The 24,370-nt window shown below is 50.8% G+C and overlaps 1 pseudogene; it reads left to right on the forward strand.

Moving 5' to 3' along the window:
- Positions 1-24,370, forward strand: part of LOC139232782 (zinc finger protein 229-like) — a 46,746-nt pseudogene extending 22,376 nt beyond the window's left edge.

Below are 24,370 nucleotides of genomic sequence, written 5' to 3' on the forward strand. Positions count from 1 at the left end.
CTGCCTCTCTCCCGCTCTTACATCCGGTCCAGGGTGTCCTTGGAGATGGAGCACGCGGTGTCCACCGGTACGCTCGCGGCCTTCCGCGAGAGGTGGGCACCGGAGGGACTGGAGTGCATCGTCACGCCCGGCAACCAAATTTTCATTTGATTTTATGTTTTAAAATTTAATTTGTTTTAATTGCCGGTGTTTTTAGTGTCCCCCTCCCCTTTTATAGGGGGCACTTGGAGGAAAAAAATATGATTTTAGTGCCCAAAAAAAAACTTTAAAAAAAACCACAAAAAAACAACAACAAAAAGCACAAAAAAAGGGCCTTGGAAATGTTTGGTGCGCCCCCCCCCCCCAGATCGGGGGGACACGATTTAATGATTTAATGTTTTAATTTTCTCACAAAAAGAGTTCTGTGGACCAATGGTGGAGCTTTGGAGGCGTGGCCTATTCAGTTGGAGCTCTGTTGCTGTGAAAGAAGGAGCTCCCTGCTGAAGCTCCTGTCTGGAAGGCCGAGAGTGAACCCTGAGACCAGCCCAGGAAGAGGAGGAGGGGGCTGCCTTACTACAATTCAACGTCCAGAGGGAGAGGAGGAGAGCAGAAAATTTATCAACTTATTACTACTGCAGAGAGTTGGAGAGAGGGGGAAAAGAACAACAACCTGAGAAAACACCATCCAGTGTGGAAGGAGTGAGAGCCATTTCTACAATCTTCGACAGGTGGGTGTGTTTTGGTGCATTCCCTGAAAGACTTTGTTGTATCGGTGGGGGGAGGAAAGAAGATAACTTGAGGGCCAGATCATCGCGGGGGGTGTGTGTGTGTGGAACTATGTGTCGGGGTTTTGCTTACAGCTCGGCCCCACACACCGCTGAAGCACCCCTCCCCCATTGCCTAGCCTGGGATAGCTGGAGTTACCTGGCTGAAGAATCATTAATTACCCTATTTAACATCGTTGGGAGTGTGTGCCTGGGTGGCTCCAGCTACCCCAGGTGAAGACATCTTCTCCCCCCACCCGAAGACCATCTGCAAAGACGGTGTTTTTTTGCCATCTGGGGAGTGCACCCCAAGAAACATCCACCCATCGCTGTGAGGGGAGACCTGCCCTCGCAGCTTCCCTCTTTCCCACCCCCCTCACTCACTTTCTCTCTCTCTCTGTCTCTCCCCTCTCTCTGAGAGCCCTTTCCTCCTAATTTGGAAATAAGACAATTAAGACAACTGAGCAGAGGGAGCAAGGCCCCTCCCCATTTGTTAAGTAGGGGAGCGGTGTGCCCCATTAAGAGCTCCCTCTGCTCAAAACACCAACGAGGCCATTTAAAGACCATTAAGGCCTGTGACTTTGGGGTTGGTGTAGCCCTTAAAGGGACCCCGTGATGGCGACCCCATCCATGCCGGTGGCAGGGCCAGCTAAGATGTACACGCAGGCGGTGTCCACATCCACGGCGCCTCCTGCGCCTCCTGCTGCCCTGCCACCATTCAGACTAATAACAAAGAAACACTGGGTCAAGAGCTACACTCACCCCACAATGAGCATCGAGGAGTGCGTGCGGGCGATGGCTGGGGTAGTCGGCCCCTCGGCCATTGTCGCAGCCTCCAAGATGTCTGGGAAGGCTGTATTCTTCCTGGGGTCGGAGCGGGCGGTGTTCCTAGCCCTTGAAAAGGGGCTCACGGTGGGCGGGACGTTCCTGCCGGAGGACCCTCTCGAGGCCACCGCGCAGAGGGTCATCCTTTCAAACGTCCCGCCCTTTGTTCCCGCTGAGCTCCTCCTCCCTCACCTACACCAACTGGGGGAGGTAAGGTCGGGGATCAACCCCATACCGCTCGGCCTCAGGGAGAACAGCCTGCGCCACGTGTTCTCCTTCCGCCGCCAGCTCTTTGTCCGGCTGGGGCGGGAGGAGACGACAGAGGGCAATTTTAAAGTGGTGTACGAGGGGACTGCCTACCGCGTCTTTTGGACGTCGGATGGCGTGCGGTGCCATGCCTGCAGGGAGGTGGGGCACGTTCGCAAGAACTGCCCCGCCTCCAAGGCCGCCAAACCACCGAGGGCGGCCAAGGCTGGCGCCGCCGCCACCCCTCCCCCTAGTAGCGGCCGCGTGCCAGGAGCCGTAGATGCACGGGCATCATCGGGGGCCTTTGTTTTCACGGCCTCCGGCGGGGGGGAGGGAGAGCGTCCGATCGGAAGGAAGGCGCGGAAGAAGGCGAAACATCTCGAGGCGGGTCCCCTCAGTGCGCCAGACAATTTGTTTACCGCGCTCAGCCCAACCCCGTCACCGGCGAGCGCGTGGTGCCCTGAGCCCATGCCCGAGCCCTTGACCAATACCGCAGAGTGGTTCAGGCGCGGTAAAGATAAGAAAAAGGGGGAAGTGGAGGGGGAGGCCTCGGCAGACATGGGGGTCTCCCTGACTCCGCGCATCCCCAGGAACAAAATGAGGCGCCGCTCCAATGAGGAGGAGGGGGAACAACATCCCTCCGTGGAGGAGTCGGTGCCCGCCGCGTGTCCCGCGTCCCCAACCAGCGCCCCCAAGCAGCGCCGTAGGCGGGAGGAGTCTGTCCCCGGGGAGGGTGAGACAGTCGAGGCTGCCCAGCCTCTGCCTCCCGGGGATGGCGTGGAAGATCTGCCTGTCGTGGGGGGCGTGGGGCCAGCGGAGGAATGCGTTGCCGCCGGGCCGGGCGTCCCGGGGACTGAGGCGGGCGAGGCCGAAAAGGCCGAACCTGAGCCCGCCCAGCTATTAACCAACTTCCCCCGGGAGTCGCTTGGCCCGGAAGAAACGGAAAATATGAACAATTTTAACGATTCTGTACACGCTGGGCCGGGGGGTGGCGGCGGAGAGGGGGAAGAACAACAACCCTCGCCCCCTACTTTGGAGCTGGGGGACTTGGAGGACCTGGAACATTATTTTGGCCAGGTCTCTCCGTGTTCCCCGGCTCCTGGGGCGGAGGAGGAACCCCTTCCGTTGTCGCTTCCTGACCCAGCACCACTTTTAAAAGAGCCCAGTGGGGACTCCTCTGCCGACGATCCTGGGGGTGGGATTGGGGCAGAGCCAGGGCCGGATGGAGCGGCCGGGCCGTTTGCCGTACCTTGTGCGGTCGACGGGCCGGCTGCTGGCGGCGACCTCCCGGAGGGGACGGGGACTCTGTGGGGAACGAGGGAGAAGATCTCGAGTCCATCGCCATTGAGGTGTTGGATCTCCTCGTGCCCGCCGCTGAGTCCCCCCTCATTCCCGTAGAGGAACTCCGGGACTTTTTGGTCCAGAGCCAGGGTCACCGCAACCGAGCCCATCTGGCCCGGGAAAGATGGTCCGAGCCGGGGCTGCTCGTCGCGTCCGTCCGCGCCGCCGCTAAAACCATGGCCGCGGGTGGGCCCTTATCAAAGGCGCAAGGCCTTGAGCTGCGCCGGCTCAAAAAGTTCCTCGCTGGGCTGCTGAAGGAGTGGAGGTCAACAAACGACTCCACTCCCACCCCCACAATAGGTTAAGGTAGAGGTTGCACTATGCTTTTGTCATGAAGATAACCATAGCCAGCCTCAACATCAACGGCGGCAGAGAGGCACGCCATAGATTTAACAATTTTTCGCTCCTGCGGGAAGGGAAATATGCGGAGTGCTTCCTGCAAGAAACCCACACCGTTCCGGGAGATGAAGCCACATGGCTCCTGGAATGGCAAGGAGAGGTCCGCATGAGCCACCTCACTACCACTTCTTGTGGGGTGGCCATCTTGTTGGCCCCGCATTTTCAGCCAGAAATCTTGGGGGTCGAGGAGCCCATGCCAGGCTGCTTGCTGCACGTGACGGTTCGCCTGGGGGACGTGCCGCTCCATCGCGTGAACGTGTACGCCCGCAGCAAGCGCGCTTCTTCAAAGAGGTGTCCGCTCTTCTTGTCTCTGTCGACGTCGGCGACTGCATTGTCCTCGGGGGGGGATTTTAACTGCACCCTCGAGGCGAGGGACCGCTCCGGTGTCCCGCAGTGCATGACGGCGATGGAGAAGTTGAGGGACCTGGTCGGGTCCTTCGACTTGGTGGACGTCTGGCGAAATCTCCATCCCGACTCCAGCGCCTTTACTTGGGTGAGGCCTGGAGTAGGATGGTCCAGATTCGACCGCCTTTACGTGTCTCGGGCGTACGTTTCCTGCGTCTCGGCGGCCTCCATGCGACCGGTGCCGTGTTCGGACCACCACCTGGTGTGGGCGGAGCTCGCTTCGCTCTGCGCGAGGACGGGGTCCGCGTACTGGCATTTTAACAACCAGCTGCTGGAGGACGTGCGGTTCCAGGACTCGTTCCGTCATTTCTGGGCCGACTGGAGAAGGAAGCAGGGGGGCTTCCCCTCCTTGAGGCTATGGTGGGATGTGGGCAAGGCTCACGTCCATGTCTTCTGTCAAGAGTACGCGAGGGGGTCGACCAAGAGGCGGGCGGCCAGGGTCGGGCGCCTAGAAAAAGAGGTGCTCGACCTGGAGTCCCGTCTCGGTCAAGTTGTTGAGGACCCGGCCCTGCGGATTGTGTACGAAGCGAAGAAGGCCGCGCTGAAGGACCTGCAGCTCGTCGGGTCCCGAGGCGCATTCGTGAGGTCGCGGATCCGGTTCCTACTCGCTGGAAAAAAGGCAGAGTGTCCGTAAGCAGCTCTTGACGCTGCTGGCCAACGACGGCTCTCTCGTCTCGGATCCGGATGGCGTCAACAACAGGGCCCGTGAATATTACGGGGCTCTGTTCTCTCCGGAGCCCTCCAGCGAGGAAGCGCACAGAGTTTTGTGGGAGGACCTGCCGAAGGTCAGCCCGGAGGGCGGCGAAAATCTGGAAGCTCCACTAAGCCTGGCGGAGCTGACCGGCACCCTCGACCGGCTCTCGAGCGGAAAAGCCCCGGGGCTGGACGGGCTGACCGTGAAGTTCCACAGGGCGTTCTGGGACATCCTGGGGGGCGACTACGCGCGGGTCCTGGGGGAAAGTCTGGCGACCGTGGAAATGCCCCTCTCTTGGCGCAGGGCAGTCATCGTCCTGCTGCCTAAGAAGGGCGATCTCCACCTCCTTAAGAACTGGCGCCCGGTCTCCCTCCTCAGCATGGACTACAAAATCTTCGCCAGGGCGATGTCTGCTCGCCTTGGCGCCGTGCTGGACCACATGATCCACCCCGACCAGTCCTACACGGTCCCGGGCCGGAGAATCCACGATAACATCCATCTGGTCCGGGACCTCATCCATCATTCCCAGGAGGCTGGTCTGTCAGTCACCTTCCTATCTCTCGACCAAGAGAAGGCGTTCGACAGGGTGGATCACGAATATCTGTTCGGAACCCTGCGCGCTTTCGGGTTCGGGACGTATTTCGTCACCCGGATCCGACTTTTGTCGGCCGCCGCGGAGTGTCTGATTAAGGTTAACGGGTCCTTGACGGCGCCCCTTCGCTTTGGGAGAGGGGTGCGCCAGGGATGCCCCATGTCCGGCCAGTTATACGCCGTTTGCGTGGAGCCTTTCCTGCACCTCCTGCAGACGAGGTTGACGGGACTGGCTCTGCAAGGGCTGGGCGTGGAGGTCGTCCTCTCGGCTTACGCCGATGACGTGCTCCTCGCGGTAGAGGATCCCGCTGACCTGCGGAGGATGCGTGAGTGCCAGGAGATTTACTCGGCCGCAGCCTCCTCAGGATCAACTGGGAGAAATGTTCCGGACTCCTGGTGGGTCAGTGGCGGGTGGACTCCCTGCCGGAGGAGCTCAGGCCTTTTGCCTGGAGCACGACCCATCTCCTCTATCTGGGAGTCTACCTTAGCCCCGACGAGGGAGCCTGGCCGGCGAACTGGCAGGAGCTGGAGGCCAAGGTCGCCGCTCGCCTGGGGCGCTGGACAGGACTGCTCCGAGTGCTGTCCTACAGGAGTCGAGCGCTAGTCATAAACCAGCTGGTGGCTGCCATGTTGTGGTACCAGCTGGTCACTTTGACCCCTCCCCCTGCGTTTGTCACCAAGATAGAGAAGAAGCTGGTGGACTTCTTCTGCAACAACAGGAAGCACTGGGTCCCTGCCGCGGTCTTGAGTCACCCGCTTGGGGAGGGCGGTCAGTCGTTGGTGTGCGTCAGCACCCAGCTCGCGACTTTCCATCTTCAGACCCTGCAGAGATACCTTTACGTCGAGCCCCCTCCTAGGTGGCGTGCTCTGGCGATGTACTTCTTCCGCCAGCAGCACGGCCTCAACTACGATACGCAGCTCCTGTTTGTGAGTGTGGGGGGCGTCAGGACCGCCTTCCAGGAGCTGCCTGTCTTTTACAAGGAACTCACCAGGGTCTGGAACAAAGTCTCCACCAAGCACAGCTCTCCACCGGCTGGAGTGGCGGCTGTCCTGCAGGAGCCGCTGCTCGGGAATCCGTACCTCCACGACCGAGGTTTTAGGTGGCGGTCGGACGAGAGGGCTGTGGCTGGTGAGGTGACTAGGGTCAGGGAGCTGCTCGATGGCGGAGGAGCGGGCTGGATGGCGCCAGACATGCTGGCGCGGCGCCTAAATTCCGCCAATGTCCGCCGCGCAGCCGATGCCATCGAGTCGCTAAAAACAGCTCTGGGCCCCAACTCCGTTAGGTGCATCGAGGAGGCTCAAGCACGTGGGGAGATCCCGTCCGAACTGACCCCCGTCCGGACGGAATTCCTCATCGGCGCCAAACCCCGGAACCTCCCTCAGGAGCCGGCGCCTCACAACTTGAACCACCTCGAGGACATCCCCTCGGTGCCTTTCAGTTCCGCGCGGAGGGGTTTCCTGTACGGGCTGCTCCTGCACACTCTCAACTTTGCCATCCTCGCCTGCCGTCCGGACACGCCATGGCGTACCATCTTACCATTCCGGAGGAGGCGGGGGTCCCCGATGGAGGGCACTCTATGCGGGAGTCCTCCCAGTATTTATTGGGGACTTGGCCTGGAGGGTGGTGCACGGAGCAGTCCCGTGCAATAAATTTTTAAGCTGCTTCACGGGCTCCCAGGCCGCCTGCAATTTCTGCGGTCTGGAAGAGTCCGTGTTCCATGTTTTTACCGAATGCACGAGGTTGCAGCCCCTGTTTTATTATTTAAAGGGGCTGCTCCTGAAATTCTGGCTGCACTTCAGTCCCACTCTCCTGATCTTTGGGCACCCTGTGCGGAGGGGAGCGGGTAGGTCCGAAGGCCTCCTCGTAGGACTGCTCCTGGGCACGGCCAAGGGTGCTATCAGCCGGTCCAGGCAGCAGGCGCTCGAGGGGGTCGGTCAACCTGACTGCCTGCCTCTCTTCCGCGCGTACAATCGCGCCAGGGTGTCCTTGGAGATGGAGCACGCGGTGTCCACCGGTACGCTCGCGGCCTTCCGCGAGAGGTGGGCACCGGAGGGACTGGAGTGCATCATCACGCCCGGCAACCAAATTTTAATTTGATTTTATGTTTTAAAGTTTAATTTGTTTTAATTGCCGGTGTTTTTAGTGTCCCCCTCCCCTTTTGTAGGGGGCACTTGGAGAAAAAATATATATTTATGATTTTAGTGCCCAAAAAAAACCCCCAAAAAAGGGCCTTGTAAATGTTTGGTGCGTCCCCCAGATCGGGGGTCCATGATTTAATGTTTTTTGTTTCCTCCCAAAAGAGTTCTGTGGACTCGCGCTTCGAGATCCCTTTGATCATTTACCGCTTAATGTGTATACCTTTTCCTTATTAGCCCTCCCAAAGTGCATTACCTCACACTTCTCGGAATTTAATTACATTTGCCACTGCTCTGCCCACCTGACCAGTAGATTGATATCCTCTGACAGTCCATGACTTTCCTCTTTATTATCAACCATACAGCCAATTTTAATATCATCTGCAAACGTCATAATCATATTCCCTATATTCAAATCTAGATCATTGACGTATACCACAAAAAGCAAAGGACCCAGTCCTGAGCCCTGTGGAACCCCACTGGAAACATCCTTCCAGTCACACAAACATCCATCAACTATTACCTTTTGCTTCCCACCTCAAAGCGAATTTTGGATCCAACTTGCCACTTTGCTCTGGATCCCATGGGCTTTAACCTTCGTGACCAGTCTACCATGTGGGACCTTATCAAAAGCTTTGCTAAAGTCCATATACACTACGTCGTATGCACTGCCCTCATTGACCCTCCTGGTTACCTCCTCAAAAAATTCAATCAGGTTCGTCAAACACAATCTTCCCTTAACACATCCGTGCTGACTGTCCCTAATTAATCCTTGCCTTTCCAAATGTAGATTTATCCAGTCACACAAACATCCATCAACTATTACCTTTTGCTTCCCACCTCAAAGCGAATTTTGGATCCAACTTGCCACTTTGCTCTGGATCCCATGGACTAAAGTTAGGCTGACAGGCCTGTAATTACTCGGCCTAGCCCTTTCTCCCTTCTTAAACAAAGGTACCACATTAGCAGACCTCCAGACCTCCGGCACCATGTCCAAATCCAAATAGGACTGGAAAATTATGGTCAAGTGATCTGCTATTTCCTCTTTTACTTCGCTCAACAGCCTGGGATGCATTTCATCTGGGCATGGGGTCTTATCTACTTTCAAAGCTGCTAAACCCCAAAGATAAAGGTACGCGGAGTCAGAGGAAATGTATTAGCATGGATCGAGAATTGGCTGGCTAACAGGAAGCAGAGAGTTGGGATAAATGGTTCTTTTTCGGTTTGGAAATCGGTGGTTAGTGGTGTGCCACAGGGATCGGTGCTGGGACCACAACTGTTTACAATATATATAGATGACCTGGAAGAGAGGACAGAGTGTAGTGTAACAAAATTTGCAGATGACACAAAGATTAGTGGGAAAGCGGATTGTGTAAAGGACACAGAGAGGCTGCAAAGAGATTTACATAGATTAAGCGAATGGGCTAAGGTTTGGTAGATGGAATACAATGTGGAAAAATGTGAGGTCATCCACCTTGGGGAAAAAAAACAGTAAAAGGGAATATTATTTGAATGGGGAGAAATTACAACATGCTGTGGTGCAGAGGGACCTGGGGGTCCTTGTGCATGAATCCCAAAAAGTTAGTTTGCAGGAGTAGCAGATAATCAGGAAGGCGAATGGAATGTTGGCCTTCATTGCGAGAGGGATGGAGTACAAAAACAGGAAGGTCCTGCTACAACTGTACAGGGTATTAGTGAGGCCGCACCTGGAGTACTGCGTGCAGTTTTGGTCATCTTACTTAAGGAAGGATATACTAGCTTTGGAGGGGGTACAGAGACGATTCACTCAGCTGATTCCGGAGATGAGGGGGTTACCTTATGATGATAGATTGAGTAGACTGGGTCTTTACTCGTTGGAGTTCAGAAGGATGAGGGGTGATCTTATAGAAACATTTAAAATAATGAAAGGGATCGACAAGATAGAGGCAGAGAGGTTGTTTCCACTGGTCGGGGAGACCAGAATTAGGGGGCACAGCCTCAAAATACGGGGGAGCCAATTTAAAACCGAGTTGAGAAGGAATTTCTTCTCCCAGAGGGTTGTGAATCTGTGGAATTCTCTGCCCAAGGAAGCAGTTGAGGCTAGCTCATTGAATGTATTTAAATCACAGATAGATAGATTTTTAACCAATAAGGGAATTAAGGGTTATGGGGAGCGGGCGGGTAAGTGGAGCTGAGTCCGCGGCCAGATCAGCCATGATCTTGTTGAATGGCGGAGCAGGCTCGAGGGGTTAGATGGCCTACTCCTGTTCCTAATTCTTATGTTATTATGTTCTTATGTTCTTATGTTAATACTCCTCTCTCACTGTTTATTTCATCCAGAATTTCACACTCCTCCTCGATAGCAGTATCTGCATTGCCCCTTTCCTTTGTGAAAACAGATGCAAAGTATTCATTAAGCATCGTACCAACATCTTCCACCTCCACACAAAGATTACCCTCATGGTCTCTAATAGGCCCGACCCTTTCTTTAGTTATCCTCTTACTCTTAATATATTTGTAGAACATTTTTGGGTTTTCCTTAATTTTACTCGCTAAGAATTTTTCATGCTCTCTATTAGCATTCCTTATATCCTTTTTAATTTTATCTCGTAACTTTCTATATTCCTCCAACGATTCCACAGTATTTAGCCGTCGGTACATTACATAAGCTTCCCTTTTTTTATTTATCCTCCCCTGTAAGTCCCTAGACATCCAGGGGGCTCTAGAATTGTTATTTCCACCCTTTTTCTTTAAGGGCACATGTTTGGCCTGAGCCTTCCGGATCTCCTCCTTGAACGCCTCTCACTGTTCCGTTACTGATTTACCCAGTCAACTGTGGGCAAATCACTCCTCAACTTAACAAAGTTAGCTTTTCCCCAATTTGGAACTTTTATTCCAGGCCTATCCTTGTCCTTATCCATAACCAACTTGAATCTGACTGAATTATGGTCACTGGCACCCAAGTGCTCTCCCACTAATCCCCCTTCAACCTGCCCAGCTTCATTCCCCAAAACTAAATCCAAAACCGCCCCCTCTCGTGTTGAGCTTGTTACATACTGACTAAAACAATTCTCTTGAATGCATTTGCAGAATTCCGCACCTCTATACCCTTCACACTATTTGTCCCAATCAATATTCAGATAGTTAAAATCCCCTATTACTGCCCTATGGTTTTTGGACTTCACAGCAATTTGCCGACATATTTGCTCCTCTATCTCCCTCCCACTGTTTGGGGGTCGAGAATACACGCCCAGCAGTGTGATCGCCCCTTTTTTATTTTTCAATTCGACCCATATGGCCTCATTTGATGATCCCTTTAAAATATCATCCCTCCTCACCGCTGTAATATTTTCTTTAATCAATACCGCGACACCCTTGTTACCCTCCTCTCTGTCTTGTCTAAAAATCCTGTAACCAGGAATATTGATCTGCCAAACCTGCCCCTCTTTCAGCCATGTCTCTGTAATGGCTATAATGTCATACTCCCAAGTATGTACCTGTGCTCTGAGCTCATCCCCTTATTCACTATACTCCTTGTAATAAAGTATATACCATTTAGCACAGGAAGACCTCCTTGATTACTACTTACTAACCCTTGTTTCCTCTGTTTTACAGATTGTCTTTCTAAATTCTTGCTATCCAATTTCTGCTTTACTTCCTTTCCTATTGAATGTGTTCTCAGGTTCCCATCCCCCTGCCAAGCTAGTTTAAACTCTCCCCAACAGCACGAGCAAAGCTCCCCGCGAGGATATTGGTCCTGGTGCTGTTGAGGTGCAACCCGTCCGGTTTGTACAGGTCCCATCCCCCCCAGAAATGGTCCCAATGCCTCAGGAATTTAAAGCCCTCCCTCCTACACCAACTCTCCAGCCACGCGTTCATCCTCTCTATCCTTCTATTCTTGTACTCATTAGCACGTTGCGCCGATAGTAACCCGGAGATTACTATCTTTGAGGTCCTACCCCTTAATTTTCTTCCTATCTCCCTAAATTCTGCCTGTAGGACCTCATCCCTCTTTCTACCTATGGCGTTGGTCCCGATATGGACCACGACCTCCAGCTACAGAATGCCCTGCGTCCGCTCTGTGACATCCTTGACCCTGGCACCAGGGAGGCACCATACCATTCTGGAGTCACGTCTGCGGTCGCAGAAACACCTCTCAGTTCCCCTAACTATAGAATCCCCTATCACTAGAGCTCTTTTATTCTACGTCCATTCCCCCTGTGCAGCTGAGCCACCCGTGGTGCCTTGGAATTAGCTCTGGCTGCACTCCCCAGAGGCACCATCGCCCTCACCGATGCTCAGAAGTGAATATCGGTTTGAAAGCGAGATGGACTCACGAGGGGACTCGTGCACTACCTGCCTCGCGTTCTCACTCTGTCTGGTGGTCACCCACTTCCCCTCTGCCTGCACGCTTTTAAGCTGCAGGGTGACCACCTCCTGAAAGGTGCTATCCATGTAGCTCTCAGCCTCGCAGATGTACCGTATTGACTCCAGCCGCCGCTCAAGCTCCGAAATGTGGAGCTCGAGTGGTTGAAGCTGGAGACACCTCCTGCACAGTCACTGACACCAATCTCCTCCTGTCTGATATAAACCCACCCCACAGTCACTGACACCAATCTCCTCCTGTCTGATATAAACCCACCCCACAGTCACTGACACCAATCCACTCCTGTCTGATATAAACCCACCCCACAGTCACTGACACCAATCTCCTCCTGTCTGATATAAACCCACCCCACAGTCACTGACACCAATCTCCTCCTGTCTGATATAAACCCACCCCACAGTCACTGACACCAATCTCCTCCTGTCTGATATAAACCCACCCCACAGTCACTGACACCAATCTCCTCCTGTCTGATATAAACCCACCCCACAGTCACTGACACCAATCCCCTCCTGTCTGATATAAACCCACCCGACAGTCAGTGACACCAATCTCCTCCTGTCTGATATAAACCCACCCCACAGTCACTGACACCAATCCCCTCCTGTCTGATATAAACCCACCCGACAGTCACTGACACCAATCTCCTCCTGTCTGATATAAACCCACCCCAAAGTCACTGACACCAATCCCCTCCTGTCTGATATAAACCCACCCCACAGTCACTGACACCAATCTCCTCCTGTCTGATATAAACGCACCCCACGGTCACTGACACCAATCTCCTCCTGTCTGATATAAACCCACCCCACAGTCACTGACACCAATCTCCTCCTGTCTGATATAAACCCACGCCACAGTCACTGACACCAATCTCCTCCTGTCTGATATAAACCCACGCCACAGTCACTGACACCAATCTCCTCCTGTCTGATATAAACCCACTCCAAAGTCACTGACACCAATCCCCTCTTATCTGATATAAACCCACCCCACAGTCACTGACACCAATATCCTCCTGTCTGATATAAACCCACCCCACAGTCACTGACACCAATCTCCTCCTGTCTGATATAAACCCACCCCACAGTCACTGACACCAATCTCCTCCTGTCTGATATAAACCCACCCCACAGTCACTGACACCAATCCCCTCCTATCTGCAATAAACCCACCCTACAGTCACTGACACCAATCTCCTCCTGTCTGATATAAACCCACCCCACAGTCACTGACACCAATCCCCTCCTATCTGCAATAAACCCACCCCACAGTCACTGACACCAATCCCCTCCTATCTGCAATAAACCCACCCCACAGTCACTGACACCAATCTCCTCCTGTCTGATATAAACCCACCCCACAGTCACTGACACCAATATCCTCCTGTCTGATATAAACCAACCATCATCATCATAGGCAGTCCCTCGGAGTCGAGGATGACTTGCTTCCACATTAAAAATGAGGTCTCAGATGTCTGTTAAGTCCAATGCGGGAGCTACAGTCTCTGTCGCAGGTTGGACAGACGCTGTTTGAAAGTACGTTGGTTGAAGTGCCGGTTTGTTGAAGTGCTTGGGTTGTCGTGCGCTCCTTCCGCCGGATGCGCTTGGTCTCTGCTTGGTCCAGGTGAAGAAACTCGAAGTGTTCGACGCCCTCACGGATTATTCTCTTCCACTTTGAGCGATCTTGCGCCAGGGATTCCCAGGTGTCGGTGGGGATGTTGATCTTCTTCAAGGTGGCCTTGAGGGTGTCCTTGAAGCGTTTCCTCTGCCCCCTGGAGCTCGCTCACCGCGTTGAGGCTGTCGAGTAGAGCTCTTGCTTTGGGAATCTCGTATCGGGCATATGGACAATGTGGCCTGCCCATCGTAGCTGATCGAGTGTGGTCAACACTTCAATGCTGAGGATGGTGGCCTGTGCGAGAACAGACGTTGGTGCGCCTATCCTGCCAATGGATTTGCAGGATCTTCCGGAAGTAGCGTTGATGGTACTTCGCCAGTGCTTTGATGTGCCTCCTGTACATAGTCCATGTCTGAGAAGCATATATGAGGGCAGGCAGATATCACTACTGCTCGGTAGACCATGAGCTTTGTGCTGGTTTTAAGGTTCTGATCTTCAAACACTCTATTCCTTCGGCGACCAAAGGCTGCGCTGGGAACTGAAGGCAGTGTTGGACCTCGTCATCAATATCTGCCCTTGTTTACAGTCGGCTCCCGAGGTATGAAAAATGGTCCACATTGTCCAAGGACTCATCATGGATTTTGATAATCGGGAGAGGGGGCGGGGGGTACAGTGCTGTGTGGCGGGGGCAGGTTGATAGAGTACCTTTGATTAACGGATGTTTAGTGTAATGCCTATGCTCTCAGATGCTACGGTGAGCGAGTTGACGATGGTTTGGAGTTCATCCTCCGAATGAGCGCAGACACAAGCATCATCTGCATATTGTAATTCGAGGACAGAGGATGGCATGACCTTGGATCTGGTCTGAAGGCGATGGAGGTTGAACAGTTTCCCGTTTGTTCTATAGATTATCTCCACTCCAGCGGGAAGCTTACTGATGGTGAGATGTAGCATTGCAGCAAGGAAGATCGAGAAGAGCATCGGTGCAGTGACACAGCCTTGCTTCTCCCCGGTCCGTACATGAACTGGGTCTGTGGTGGATCCATTGGTCAGGATTACGGCTTGCATGTTATCATGAAGCAAGCAGAGAATGCTGACAAATTTTTGAGGGCAGCCAAATTTGAAGAGTACACTCCATAATCCCTCACGGTTAACAGTGTCAAAGGCCTTTGTCAGGTCAAAGAAGGTTGAACCAACCCCACAGTCTGACACCAAGCTCCTCCCATGTGATATAAACCAAACCTCGTCACTGACACCAAGTGCACTGGGAAAATATGTAAAAGGGTAAGACTGTAGAAACGCAGTGGCAAACATTTAGGGAGATATTCCATAACTCTCAGCAAAGATTTATTCAAGTGAGAAATAAAGATGCTAAGAGAAGGATGAACCATCCCTGGCTAACTAAGGAAGTAAAGGACGGTACCAAATTGAAAAAGCATATAATGTTGCGAAGGACAGTGCAAGGCCAGAGGATTGGGACATTTTCAGAAATCAGCAAAGGAAGACTAAAAAATGATAACGACAGGGAAGAGCAAACTAGCAAGAAATATAAAAACAGACAGTAAGAGTTTCTACAGGTATATAAAAAGGAAACGAGTAGCTAAAGTAAACATTGGTCCCTTAGAAGATGAGACTGGAGAATTAATAATGGGAAACATGGAAATGGCAGAGATTTTATATCGGTCTTTATGGCAGAGGATACTAAACATCCCAACAGTTGATAATCAGGGAGCTATTGACGGGGGGAGGGGGGGACTTAAAACAGTCACTATCACTAGAGATAAAGTACTAATCAAACTAATGGGACTAAAGGTGGACAAGTCCCCTGGACCTGATGACATGCATCCCAGGGTCTTAAAAGAAGTGGCTGTAAAGATAGTGGATGCATTGGTTGTAATCTCCCAAAATTCCCTGAATTCTGGAGAAGTCCCAGCGGACTGGAAGATCGCAAATGTGACACTCCTATTGAAGAAAGGAGGGAGACAGAGAGCAGGAAACTATAGACTAGTTAGCCTACCATCTGTCATTGAGAAAATACTGCAGACCATCATCAAGGAAGTAGTCGCAGGACATTTAGAAAATCGTATTGCAGTTAAGCAGAGTCAGCTTGGTTTTATCTCAGATCGTGACCATCTTTAAAAAAGGGGACAAGTGCGACTGCGGCAATTACAGGGGAATCTCCCTGCTATCAGCCACTGGGAAAGTTGTCGCAAGAGTCCTCCTCAACCGTCTTCTCCCTGTGGACGAGGCGCTCCTCCCGGAGTCACAGTGCGGATTTCGTCCACTACGGACATGATCTTTGCAGCACGACAGTTGCAGAAAAAATGCAGGGAACAGCGGCAGCCCTTATGCATGGCCTTTATCGACCTGACAAAGGCCTTTGACACTGTCAACCGTGAGGGTCTATGGAGCGCCCTCCTCCGTTTCGGCTGCCCCCAAATGTTTGTCAATATCCTTCGCCTGCTCCACGATGACATGCAGGCCGTGATCCTTACCAACGGATCCATTACAGCCTGAATCCACGTCTGGACTGGGGTCAAACAGGGCTGCATCATCGCCCCAACCCTCTTCTCAATCTTCCTCGCTGCCATGCTCCACCTCACAGTCAACAAGCTCCCCGCTGGAGTGGAATTAAACGACAGAACCAGTGGGAAGCTGTTTAACCTTCGCCGCCTCCAGGCCAGGTCCAAGATCAGCCCAACCTCTGTCGTTGAGCTACAGTACGCAGACGATGCCTGCGTCTGCGCACATTCTGAGGCTGAACTCCAGGATATAGTCGATGTATTTCCTGAGGCATACGAAAGCGTGGGCCTTACGCTAAACATCCGGAAGACAAAGCTCCTCCGCCAGCCTGTCCTGGCCGCCCAGTCATCAAGATCCACGGCGCGGCCCTCGACAACATGGACCATTTCCCATACCTCGGGAGCCTCTTATCAACAAAAGCAGTCATGGATGAGGAGATTCAACACCATCTCCAGTGCACCAGTGCAGCCTTCAGCCGCCTGAGGAAAAGAGTGTTCGAAGACCAGGCCCACAAATCTACCACCAAGCTCATGGTCTACAGGGCTATAGTAATACCCGCCCTCCTGAATGGCTGAGGCGTGGACCACGTACAGTAGACACCTCAAGTCGTTGGAGATATATCACCAACGATGTCTCCGCAAGATCTTACAAATCCCCTGGGAGGACAGGGACACCAAAATCAACATCAACGTCCTCGTCCAGGCCAACATCCCCAGCATTGAAGCACTGACCACACTCGATCAGCTTCACTGGGCAGGCCACATAGTTCGCATGCCAGACACGAGACTCCCAAAGCAAGCGCTCTATTCGGAACTCCTTCACGGCAAACGAGCCAAAGGTGGGCAGCAGAAATGTTACAAGGACATCCTCAAAGCCTCCCTGAACAAGTGCGACATCCCCACCGACACCTGAGAGTCCCTGGCCAAAGACCGCCCTAAGTGGAGAAAGTGCATCCGGGAGGGCACTGAGCACTTCCAGTCTCAACGCCGAGAGTGTGCAGAAATCAAGCGCAGGCAGCGGAAAGAACGTGCGGGAAACCAGTGCCACCCACCGCTTCCCTCAACGACTATCTGTCCCACCTGTGGCTCTCGTATTGGACTGTTCAGCCACCAAAGAACTCACTTCAGGAGTGGAAGCAAGTCTTCCTCGATTCCGAGAGACTGCCTATGATGATGATGATGATGGTTTTATGAAAGGGAAATAATTTTTGACAAATTTTCTGGAGTTGTTTGAGGATGTAACGAGCAGAGTGGCTAGAGATCCAGTTGATGTTGTATATTTCGATTTCCTGAAAGCATTCGATAAGGTGCCACACAAAAGGTTACTGCACAAGATAAAGTTCACGGGGTTGGAGGTAATATATTAGCATAGACAGAGGATTGGCTAACTAACAGAAAACAGATAGTCGGGATATATGGGTCATTTTCAGGTTGGCGAACTGTAACTAGTGGGGTGCCGCAGGGATCAGTGCTGGGGCCTCAACTATTTACAATTGATATTAATGACTTGGGTGAAGGGACCAAGTGTAATGCAGCCAAATTTGCTGATGACACGAAGATAGGTGGGAACGCAAGTTGTTACGAGGACGCAAAGCATTTACAAAGGGATATAGATCGGCTCAGTGAGTGGGCAAAAATCTGGCAGATGGACTATAATGTGGTAAAATGTCAGGTTATCTCCTTTGGTAGGAAAAATAAAAAAGCAAATTATTAAAATGGGACGATGACAAAATGCTGTAGTACAGAGGGATCTGGGGGTTCTTGTACATGAAACTCAAAAAGTTAGCATGCAGGTACAGCAAGTAATCAGGAAGGCAAATGGAATGCTGGCCTTTATTGCAAGGGGGATGGATTATAAAAGTAGGGAAGTCCTGCTACAACTGTACAGGGTGTTAGTGAGACCACACCTGGAATACTGCAGAGTTTTGGTCTGGACCTGTCTCCATTCCCATGCCGAGGGGATTGCTACACCAGACGGGAGGGGCAACATTTGGGGACACTGACTCCCCACCAATTCTCATTCCCCTTCTTTCTGGTGGATCATGGAGGGGCCACTGTGTGTAATGTACAAGTCAGTAAGAATTGTCAGCAAGCTTTCTAATTGGAGATTTTATTCAGTGGAAACTTTCACACGCTGTTGCAGATTGGAAAACTGCAAATGTAATGCCTCTATTTAAAAAAAAGGAGGCAGACAAAAAGCAGGAATCTATAGACCAGTTAGCCTAACTTTTTGGTTGGGAAAATGTCGGAGTCCATTATTAAAGAAGCAGTAGCAGGACATTTGGAAAAGCATAATTTGGTCAGGCAGAGTCAGCATGGATTTATGAAGGGGAAGTCATGTTTGACAAATTTGCTGGAATTCTTTGACGATGTAACAAACAGGGTGGATAAAGAGGAACCTGTGGATGTGGTGTATTTGGACTTCCAGAAAGCATTTGACAAGGTGCCACGTAAAAGGTTACCGCACAAGATAAAATATCATGGGGTTGGGGGTAATATATTGGCATGGATAGAGGTTGACTAACTAACAGAAAACAGAGTCGGGATAAATGGTTCATTCTTGGGTTGGCAATCAGTAACTAGTGGAGTGCTGCAGGGATCAGTGCCGGGACCCCAACTATTTACAATCTATATTAACGATTTGGAAGAAAGGACCGAGTTTAACGTAGCCACGTTTGTTGACGATACAAAGATGGGAGGAAAAGCAATGTGCGAGGAGAACACAAACAATCTGCAAAAGAACATAGACAGGCTAAGTGAGTGGGCAAAAATTTGGCAGATGGAGTAAAATGTTGGAAAGTGTGAGGTCATGCACTTTGGCAGAAAAAAATCAAAGAGCAAGTTATTATTTAAATGGAGAAAAATTGCAAAGTGCTGTAATACAGCGGCACCTGGGAGTACTTGTGCATGAAACACAAAAGGTTAGTATGCAGGTACAGCAAATGATCAGGAAGGCCAATGGAATCTGGCCTTTATTGCAAAGGGGATGGAGTATAAAAGCAGGGAAGTCTTGCTACAGTTATATAGGGTATTAGTGAGGCCACACCTGGAATGCGGCGTGCAGTTTTGGTTTCCATATTTACAAAAGGATATACTTGCTTTGGAGGCAGTTCAGAGAAGGTTCACTCGGTTGATTCCGGAGATGAGGGGGTTGACTTATGAGGAAAGGTTGAGGAGGTTGGGCCTCTACTCATTGGAATTCAGAAGAATGAGAGGTGATCTTATCGAAACGTACAAAATTTTGAGGGGGCTTGACAATGTGGATACAGAGTGGATGTTTCCACTGATAGGGGAGTCTAGAACTAGGGGGCATAATCTTAGAATAAGGGGCCGCCCATTTAAAACTGAGATGAGGAGGAATTACGTCTCTCGGAGCGTTGTAAATCTGTGGAATTCACTGCCGCAGAGAGCAGTGGAAGCTGGGTCATTGAATAAATTTAAGACAGATCGATAAGTTTCTTAACTGATAAGGGATTAAGCGGTTATGGAGAGCGGGCAGGGAAGTGGACCTGAGTCCATGATCAGATCAGCCAATAATGTATTAAATGGCGGAGCAGGCTCGAGGGGCCATATGGCCTACTCCTGCTCCTATTTGTTATGTTCCCCTCTCTCTCCACCCCTTAAGTGCTGATTCTAGCTGGTTTTAGTTCTTTCAATGGTCCCCCTTTCCACCCCCCCCCCGCCCCCGCCTCCCCGAAGATGCTGACTCTGGCTGGGTTCAGTTCTATACTCACTGGTTCCCCTCCCCTTAAGGTGCTAACTCCAGCTGGATTCAGTTCCACACTGACATCATTCACTTCGTCCCTGTACCAAGATGGCCACACATGTGCTGTGCTACTCACTGATTCAAGATGGCCACTATTAGCCTGGGACTGTGAAAAGCCCCCAAGCTGCAACCGCCGATATTCCGGTTGTTATTCCGGGCTTGCGGCGGGCACTGGTTGTGAATGATGTCAGTGTAGAAGAGAAACCAGTCAGAGTCAGCACCTTCAGGGGAGGGGAACCAGTGAGTGTAGAACTGAACCCAGCCAGAGTCAATACCTTCAGGAGTGCAGAACTGAACCCAGCCAGAGTCAGCACCTTCAGGGGAGGGGAACCAGTGAGTGTAGAACTGAACCCAGCCAGAGTCAGCGCCTTCAGGGGAGGGGAACCAGTGAATGTAGAACTGAACCCAGCCAGAGTCAGCACCTTCAGGGGAGGGGAACCAGTGAATGTAGAACTGAACCCAGCCAGAGTCAGCACCTTTGGGGGAGGGGGAACCAGTGAGTGCAGAACTGAACCCAGCCAGAGTCAGCACCTTCAGGGGAGGGGAACCAGTGAGTGTAGAACTGAACCCAGCCAGAGTCAGTACCTTCAGGGGAGGAGATCCAGTGAGTGTAGAACTGAACCCAGCCAGAGTCAGCACCTTCAGGGGAGGGGAACCAGTGAGTGTAGAACTGAACCCAGCCAGAGTCAGTACCTTCAGGGGAGGAGATCCAGTGAGTGTCGAACTGAACCCAGCCGGAGTCAGTACCTTCAGGGGAGGGTGGGGGCAGAACCAAAGAGCATAGAACTGAAATCAACCAGAGTCAGCATCTTCAGGGGAGGGAGAGGGAGGAGAACCAGTGAGTGTAGAATTGAACCCAGCCAGAGTCAGCACCTTTAGGGGAGGAGGGGAGTGGAACCGGTGAGTGTGGAACTGAACCCAACCAGAGTCAGCACATAGAAACATAGAAAATAGGAGCAGGAGTTGGCCATTCGGCCCTTCGAGTCTGCAACACCATTCAATATGATCATCGCTGCTCCTCTATCTCAACACCATAATCCCGCTTTTTCCCCATACCCCTTGATACCTTTTATTTCTAGAAATCTATCTATCTCCCTCTTAAATACTTTCAGTGACTTGGCCTCTGCAGCGTTCTGCGGTAGAGAATTCTACAGGTTCACCACCCTCTGATTGAAAAGATTTCTCCTCATCTCGGTCCTAAATTTCCTACCCCGTATCCTGAGACTCTGACCCCTTGTTCTAGACTTCCCATCCAGGGGAAACATCTTCCCCACATGCATTCTATCCAACCCAGTCAGAATTTTATATGTTTCAATGAGATCCCCTCTCATTCTTCTAAACTCGAGTGAATACAGGCCTAGTCGACCCAATCTCTCCTCATACAACAGTCCTGAACTCCCATGCTCTCACTCTATGGCAAGTATATCCTTTCTTAGGTAAGGAGACCAGAACTGCACACAATACTCCAGGTGCAGTCTCACCAAGGCCTTGTATAACTGTAGTTAGACATCCTTGCTCCTGTATTCAAATCCTCTTGCAGTGAAGGCCAACATACCATTTGCCTTCCTAACTGCTTGCTACACCTGCATGTTTGCTTTCAATGACTGGTGTACAAGGACACCCAAGTCCCTCTGTACATCGACACTTCCCAAGCCATCACCATTTAAATAATACTTTGTCCTTATGTTTTTCCTACCAAAGTGGATAACTTCACATTTATCCATGTTATACTGCATCTGCCATGTGTTTGTCCACTCACTCAACCTATCTAAATCGCCTTGCAGCGTCTTTGCATCCTCCTCACAACTCACAATCCCACCTAGTTTTGTGTCGTCAACAAACTTGGAAATATTACATCTGGTTCCCTCATCCAAAACATTTATATATATTGTGAATAGCTGGGGTTCAAGCACTGATCCCTGTGGTACCCCACTAGTCACTGCCCGCAAAAGATCCGTTTACTCCGACTCTCTGTTTCCTGATAGTTAACCAATTTTCAATCCATGCTAATACATTACCCCCAATCCTATGTGCTTTAATTTTGCACACTAACCTCTTATGTGGGACTTCGTCAAAGGCCTTCTGAAAATCCAAATAGACTACATCCACTGGTTCTCCCTTATCTATTCTATCAGTTACATCCTCAAAAAACTCCAGTAGGTTGTCAAACATGATTTTCCTTTCATAAATCCATGTTGACTTTGTTTAATCCCATTGATATTATCTAAGTGTTCCGTTATCACATCCTTTATAATAGATTTCAGCATTTTCTCTACTACTAATGACAGGCTATCCGGTCTGTAGTCCCTGTTTTCTCTCTCCCTCCTTTTTTAAATTGTGTGGTTACATTTGCCACCCTCCAATCTGCAGGAACTGTTCCATAATCTATAGAATGTTGTAAGATGACAACCAATGCATCTACCATGGCTACCTCTTTTAGTACTCTGGGGTGCAGATCATCAGGCCCATGGGATTTATCTGCCTTCAGTCCCATTAGTTTCTCCAGCACTATTTTCTTACTAATAATCATTTCCTTTAATTCCTCTTGCTCACTAGACCCTTGGTTCCCTAGCATTTCTGGGTTGTTATTTGTGTCCTCTCCCGTGAAGACAGAACCAAAGTAATTATTTAATTGTTCTGCCATTTCCTTGTTCCTCATTACAAATTCTCCTGTTTCTGTCTGTAAAGGCCCTACATTTTTTTTTGCTAATCTTTTTCTTTTTACATTCTTGTCGAAACTTTTTCAGTCGGTTTTTATGTTCCTTGCAAGTTTACTCTTATACTCTATTTTTCCCCTCTTAATCAATCTCTTGGTCCTTTTTTGCTGAATTCTAAACTGCTCCCAATCCTCAGGCTTGCTACTTTTTCTGACAACTTTGTGTAACTCCTCTTTGGATCTAATACTATCCTTAATTTATTTATTTAGCCATAGTTGGGCCACTTTTCCTTTTGTGTTTTCACGCCAGAAAGGAATGTATAACTGTTGCAATTCATGCATTCGTTCCTTAAATATTAGCCATTGCCTATCCACCGTCATGCCTTTTAATGAATCTTCCCAAACTATCATAACGAATTCATTCCTCATACCTTCGTAGTTTCCTTTGTTTAGATTTGGGACCCTAGTTTCGGATTGGACTACTTCACTTTCCATCTTAAGAAAGAATTCAATCATGTTATGGTCACTCTTCCCTACAGGACCCCGCACAACAAAACTGTTAATTAACCCCTTCTCATTACACAATACCCAGTCTAGGATAGCCTGTTCCCTAGTAGGCTCCTCAATATACTGGTATAAAAAAACACCTTGGGGAGCACCTTCAGGGGAGGAGAGAGAGGGGAACCAGTGAGTGTAGAACTGAACACAGCCAGAGTCGCGCCTTAAGGGGAGGGACAGATGAGAGGGAGGGGAACCAGGGAGTGCAGAGCTGAACCCAGCTAGAATTGATGGTTATAACTGGGAGTGGAGGAGAAATAGTCTAGAAATGTGTGTTGATTTGGATTTCAGCACAGCAGGAGGGGCAATGTGTGGGACAGGGATATACAGCTTTGGAAGAACAAGAGAGGAAAGAATGTTCCATGGAAACTAGATGTGTCTATTCTGAATTTCTGTCTTGTACTGACAGTGATGAGTTTTGTTATCTCCTTTTACAGCGTATTAGAAGGGGAGATTTTCAGACAGGAAACACAAACCAAACATCACGTCAAGATATGACGGAGTTAATCGATTCATCAAGACCTGAATATCATTGGTCTTTGAAAGTGGAAGGAGAAATGTTTGTCTGTTCTGTCTGTGGGAAAAGATTTCAAACATCAGTGTGACTGGAAAGGCACTGAGACACATACACCCGAGTGTGTGTACCATTGCACTGCCTGTGGAAAGAGCTTTAGCCAGTTACACAGCCTGAAAAAACATCGCACCATTCAAAGCACGGAGAAACTGTAAACGTGTTGTGTGTTTGGACGAGGATTCAACTGATCGTCCAACCTGGAGAGACACAAGGTTACCCGCACCCTGGAGAAATCATGGGAATGTGGGAAGGGATTCCATTCCCCCTCCCTGCTGGAAATTCATCGACGCAGTCACACTGGGGAGAGGCCGTTCACCTGCTCACAGTGTGGGAAGGGATTCGCTCAGTTATCCACCCTGCAGTCACACCAGCGAGTTCACACTGGGGAGAGGCCATTCACCTGCTCAGAGTGTGGGCAGGGATTCACTTATTCATCCGATCTACTGAGACACCAGCGAGTTCACACTGGGGAGAGGCCGTTCACCTGCTCTGAGTGTGGGAAGGGATTCACTACATCATCCAAGCTGCTGACACACCAGCGAGTTCACACTGGGGAGAGGCCGTTCACCTGCTCTGAGTGTGGGAAGGGATTCACAACGTCATCCAAGCTGCTGAAACACCAGCGAGTTCACACCGGGGAGAGACCGTTCACCTGCTCTGCGTGTGGGAAGGAATTTACTGGGTCATCCGACCTGCTGAAACACCAGCGAGTTCACACCGGGGAGAGACCGTTTACCTGCTCTGAGGGTGGGAAAGGATTCACTTGTTCATCCACCCTGCTGACACATCAGCGAGTTCACACTGGGGAGAGGCCGTTCATCTGCTCAGTGTGTGGGAAGGGATTCACTGGGTCATCCAACCTGCTGAGACACCAGCGAGTTCACAAGTGACTGCAGGGGTTGGAACCTGCTGTTATTGCTGCTATTAATCA

This window comes from Pristiophorus japonicus, chromosome 20, assembly GCF_044704955.1.
Source record: "Pristiophorus japonicus isolate sPriJap1 chromosome 20, sPriJap1.hap1, whole genome shotgun sequence".
In the NCBI taxonomy this organism is placed as follows: Eukaryota; Metazoa; Chordata; class Chondrichthyes; family Pristiophoridae; genus Pristiophorus; species Pristiophorus japonicus.